Source organism: Sabethes cyaneus, chromosome 3 (genome assembly GCF_943734655.1).
Source record: "Sabethes cyaneus chromosome 3, idSabCyanKW18_F2, whole genome shotgun sequence".
Classification (NCBI taxonomy): domain Eukaryota; kingdom Metazoa; phylum Arthropoda; class Insecta; order Diptera; family Culicidae; genus Sabethes; species Sabethes cyaneus.
The window spans coordinates 222797423-222803422 of NC_071355.1; the positions used below are offsets into that span (position 1 = coordinate 222797423).

Sequence of the window (6000 nt, forward strand, 5' to 3'; positions counted from 1 at the left end):
ATAGCAGCGAAACTATCGGCAAAACTGGTTTAATAAATGAGGATGAAGGCAGTGCCTATTATATTCACATTAAACTCAAATTTAAAAAAAAAAACAATAGTACACGTCCAATGAAATCTAATAAAATTTATCATGGATAAATTTTATTTTACAGCACATAAAGTAGCTTTTAAAGCTAGGAATATATTTGTTATAAAATCCAGGCCTATTAGCCAATCATCCAACATATCTAGCGACAATGATGTGCTTCGAAAATTAGATAATCTTTTAAAACAATTAAGAAAACGGAAATGTTAGCAGAACATGAACTAACTGCCGAATGTCTAGTAAGCTATGACGCAAATTTAAAGCACAGTTTTACTTTTAAAAAATTAGATGATTTTTAATTTTTATAAATTTTAATATTTCTGAGATTTTTTTTTCAATTAGGTAGTTATGCTTAATGCCTGTTATCCGTTACATCATTAATATCAAGGAGATACTCTGTGACTCATTTGGTATGCCTCCATAAATGCCTATTATCATTACTGGATAATCTGACTCAACCTGAATCGCCCTGATGATGTAATGCGAGAATAACTAGAAGAGCAGAGCAACGAAAAAACTAAAACTAAACTTATTGCTTGCCTTATAGGTAGTTCGCATGAAACTGACACTGATCTTTTTATAGTTCAAAACAGCATAATTTTTACTAAATCAACCTAATCTAATAAGACGATTCAGAATCTTAGAATCACTGACACAATAGCTTGAATGACCAAATATACTCCATCAATCCAACTGAGCTCCATAAACGGGACAGCTTTCACCTGGAACGAGCAAACATTACACGGCACATTCTCCTGAACCGAGTGATAGCCCTACACAGCACTTATTTTGCCGAGATTGCGGTTTACATTCTTAAATCACTTTAATCGAGAACGCAGCTTACACTTTGCACACATTGCAAGCAGCTAGATGTGGAGAGGCCAATCCCCATGAAAGCAAATTGTATTTATCATACACAACACAAGCTATCTGCACCGATGATATTCATTAGCTGCTGTGCCTCCGTTCTGCTGCTACTTGCAGCAAAATCCCAACCCGACCCGAAGCTCCACTAGCCACCACATTCCAACCGACAGCGAAAATTATCGGACTAAAATTCAATCTCTTATCTTGGATCAAAAACTGCTAAACGAAAGGCGATTTTCGCCGTCAGCGGTCACCGCTGCTGCTTGTTTCCAGCACTTGCCCTTGCAGACGACATGATGATTCGAGTGGAGTTCGTCCAATTACGAAGCATAATCTTACAACATTCGCAACTTTTCCTCGCTGGTCGTTTTTGATTTGATGACTATTCTGTGGCAATCGTTGCGACCGTGTCTCAGCGACCGTCAGAATCTGATTCGTCGGAGCCCGTATCCGCCCGTGAAATCACAGGAAAAAAATTCCTAACCGAGTCGATTAGCGAGAAAGTTTTCGCCAGCTCCCGCACCGCATCACGCACCTTCGCTTACCGTATATTGCCTGTTTCTTCTCACGAAAGCCACATTCAACTTAAGCACTTAATGCTAAATCATTTTAGCTGTTCAATTTCGAGCGAAAAATTATTTTTCCCGTTTTGCCAATATCCGTACCACAGCTCCTCCGGCCAGCACAGGCAAATCAATAACTTATTCTGCTAACACTACGACTGTAGAAGTCGAAGCGAGCCACCACATTTCTTTGCACAAGGGCAGCGCTGCCAGAATGTGGTTAAGTATTATTTCTATGACCAAAGTCATCCAATATTACTTACCCCGAATTGTGTAACAGTTAATTTTTTGTTGTATTAAAATGTATATGAGAGATAAACAAAATTAACATTAAATCTATCGTCAATTAATTAATAAGTCACCGTCATAGGATAAAGTCTTTGCTCAATGTTTATCATCACGCTCTAATTAAATATTAATCGTTTAGAAAATCACGTTGCTGTGTTTATCATTATCAACGAAATTTGTTATTAAATAAAATTTTCAATGTACTCAAACTGAACCAGCAAACAACGCTACTGCAAAACTGCAAATTAATGTTTAATGCATTCAAACGTTCAGCATTTAAAACTAGGATGGCAACTTTCCTCGTTTCGCGTTGGTATTCGTGTGCTGCACTGACAAGCTATCATCCAAGCTCCCAGCACAAACACCCAAAAGGGAAAAAATCACTCTTCATTCATGCAAGCAATGAGTAATGGAATACCGACGATACGAAAACACGAAGAAAACGGTAATTAGAGTGCACGAGTGTGTATGGGTTTCTTTTCCTGGCTTCTTGTCGAGTAAACGTCATTCATAACACTGACAGAGGATAGTGAAACCATGAAACGATAACGAAAGGTGGACACTATTCTACCTACCGAATCTGTTTTTTAACTTGGTTTGTATTGGTTACCGCGAACCATTCTATAAAGCAATAATTTTAAATCTTCTTTTATTACGATTTACGCGTCGATTTTACAAAGGAATAAAAGAATTTGGTAAATTTTTAACTTTTTAACACTATACCTTTTAGTTCGACTTTCCCAGGTACAGAAAAGAATGTTTTCACCCAGTAATGTACATGTTGGCTGAATGAGTGCGTTCAATGTTTTAACTTGAACTGCCACGTGCGAGGGGTAGCAAACTATCGAGTTATGAAGTGAACGGAAATTTTAAAATTTTGATAACCAATAGTCCTACTATCAATTTTGACTTAAGAATAGATTATTAATGAAAACAATATTTAAAAAGTTCGAGCTCTCCTATTGTCCTAGAAAACTCTAAAGGGAAATTTGAGGATTTTCCAAGAATTAGAACATAGTTTTTCCGATTTTTTTTGTTACAAATTTTCCGCCACCGTGGAAATTTTGTGGAAAACTTTCTTCAGATCAAGGTTAGTCAAGAGCAGGCTTGGCATACACTTTTCGCTTTAATTTTGCTCTTTTGATTACTGCTCCTCAACCAAGTAGAATTTCAGAAAGTGATGTATGGGGCATTTGTAGAGCTAGTAATTATCTATACTAATGCTGAAGAAAGTGAAGTTTTATCTTTTGTATTTATGGCACTGTAGGGCAGCAATGCGATTGGTAGCAAAAAGAGCGCTCTATTTGCTACCAAGAGGGTAGCAGCCTCATAGCGCCATAAATACAAAACGCACAGTAATGCGTACTTCAGCAATATTGTTGATAATAACAAATTCTACAAACGCCCCATACATCATTTTTTCAAATTTTGCTTGGCTGAGATGCAGTAATCAAAAGAGCAAAATCGAACCGAAAAGTGTATGCCAAGCTTGGTCAAGAGAGGTTTTCTGATGTTCAAATTTGTTTTTCATCCCCGCTAGGTTACCCTGGTTACTCTTGACGATCACCGAAATTTACAAAGCGGAAAATGTTGAAAGTATAAACAGCGTCGATGGTTGCTAACCAATCGTTCCGCGCACTTCTGTTCTACAAACTGTGAAAACTAGTTTACCTATTTTAATTCACCTTGCTTCGGATAATATTTTTTCTAGACAGCTAAGAAGTTGCATTTCATTAAAGAATATTAATTTCGAGTTAGGGTAGATGATCCATTAGTTGCGACAATAAGCACAATATAACTTCATTTTGCTTGTTTATTGAGATATATGCTTCAATTAATCCTTGTGGGATATAAATTTATCAAATACAAGGTATTTGTCACAAGGCAAGACAATTGCTTTCGTTGTTCGAAAAGCTTTATAGAGAAAAAATTAATTTTCCGATTCAATTATATTGTACCAACAGTTGCGCTAATGTTTCCTTAATTAAGTTTGATGTTCCTTTAATTGTGGTATTTCATATACATTGCTAGGTTGCTAAGTGAAAAAACATCGTAGCAAAACTATAGATGAGCGCCTATAGTTGTGCGCTCCAACTGCGCGTTGGATTTTGGAAAATTGGCATTATAGCAAATAATGCTTTAATTTTAAATGGTGTAGTCTAACTACCAATACTTCTAAAACTTATTTTATATAATGAATGTAATTGTTTTATCTAAAATGCTACGGTGACGACAATATGCATTAATAATGAATAGTAGCACAACTATTGGTACTACCACAACTACTGGATCAACTACCCTACTTGGATCTTAAGATATAAATAAATATTTGAAGTATAAATGTTGCAGCCGAAAGGAAAGGCAATTTATTTGACAGCAAATTGTGTAATAGGCTTCAAGTCTGTAGAAAATAATTTCATTACATTTGATCATCGTTTGTATAATAATTTTTTACTTTTTAGTGTCCTTTATGCCTGTCGGGCTGCTCTAGCACGTTGCTGCGCGCTGCACGTAGTGCACTTTATTCTAGGTTAGGCATGGATGTTAGAATAGGTAAGTGTATAAGCACTACGCTAGTATTAACGTTAAGTTTTACCGCGATAAGTAACTAGTTTTAAGTATAGTATAATCTAATTTAGTTCCATTTTAGCTTTTAACTAGTTGTAAGCTTTAATCCACTTTAGTAAGTTTTGTAAGCATCACTTGTAGCGTAAGTTTGAGCATCTGCTCTCGATCACGACTGCACAGAGAAAAAAAGATCAGCATCCGGTTCACCACACGCTTTCACTCGCTCGCCGCTCCGCTTTGTATGTCACTTTGACGCTCCGTTTCGACACGTCGCTGCGAAGCGCCGCTTGGGTTCCCTTCGGGGACGGCGTTAGCTCGGGTGACCAGGTGACCGCTCCCTGCGGTGACTGTCTCCCCCGGGTGTAGTCCGTAGTTCTCTGGGTCTTCACGTCTTCCTTTCACCAGCATCGCCAGCCTGGACACTGGTCACACCGCGATCTTATTCGCAATTTTAACAAGAGTTTGTCCATTCCGTCCATCCTGCGAATTTTGAGTCCTACGAGCGACTTGACCTCGTTTCCTGCCGTTCCAGTGACTCGATTCGGTAACCATCCACAAGTTTCCCTACTTGAGCATTCGTGGGTTATCGAACCATGATTGCATGGATTCTAACGGCGAGTACATCGGTGGCCTCGATTTTATGATTCATCGATGATTTTTCACCGTTCTGGCATCAACCAGCTTGTATTTTTTCTCGTGTCCCATTCCGCTAACCTCTAGAGAAATGCGCTGAGATCCGTTTTCCATGCGTGTTGCATTGCCTGTCCACCTGGGGCAGAGAGGCTGAGCTGAGAGCTACCGTTTACGCCTAGCGATGCTGCCAAATCACTATCCACTAGCGTTAGGTCTGAGCCTTCATCAAGGAAGGTGAGCGTGTTAACCGAGCGTTGGGTCCCATGAATAGTCACCGGAATAATACGAAACAGCGTTGACGAGCATACAAGTCGATGAGTATGAATATCCGCGATCTGTGTCGATGGTGGCCCAGCCGGAGAATGTAGGAGTGTATGATGACGGAACCGACAACTTGCAATGTCGCACAGATTCCGCTTCCGACAAGCCCTGCGGCCGTGATCAAATAAACAATTTTTGAAAAGTCACAGCGCCTGAGCACTTCTCCAACGATCATCCACGCGGTTTTGAAACTGACGCAATCCTGTACTCGATGTCCAGGCTTACTGCAGTTCTCACAATTGTGCTGTTCTGGCCAACGTTTCGGTTCTACTGTACCTTTTGGATAGTCACGGACGCTGTGCTGCCTGCACTCCGCATCAAAACTCACCACGCTAGATGCGTCCTGCACCACTGACGCCATGTAATAACCGAATGTTTTCAAATCGACGTGTTGAAACCTTCGTTTGTATCCTGCCCACATTTTTTGATCCGCGGGTAACTTGCCGATCAGTTCCTGCATAAGTGAAGGGTTTGACAAGTGAGCGTATTCATTCGCTGCTACTATGTGGTCGCATAAGGCTTGCCCCGCCATACCATAATCGATCAGTCCTTCTAGCTGATCTGATCTTGGAGCTGGCATTTCGCGCACTTTGCGAAGTAGGGCATTGATAAGTAATTCCGGACGCCCGTACCGCATGCGTAATGTTTCAAGCACTTGAGGGACCGCTGCTGG

The 6000-nt window shown here is 39.8% G+C and overlaps 1 protein-coding gene across 5 annotated transcripts in view; it reads right to left on the minus strand.

Annotated features, from left to right (window-relative positions):
* LOC128741782 (phosphatidylinositol 4-phosphate 5-kinase type-1 alpha) overlaps positions 1 to 1626 on the minus strand; it is a 91535-nt gene extending 89909 nt beyond the window's left edge. For 4 of the 5 annotated variants that reach the window (XM_053837819.1, XM_053837818.1, XM_053837816.1 and 1 more), the window contains exon 1: positions 1500 to 1626. The gene's annotated coding sequence lies outside the window, so the exon portion shown is untranslated. Of the gene's footprint in view, positions 1 to 1489 lie in introns of all 5 variants that reach the window. The other variant, XM_053837817.1, reaches the window with a different exon arrangement.
* Positions 1627 to 6000: the final 4374 nt, after the last annotated feature.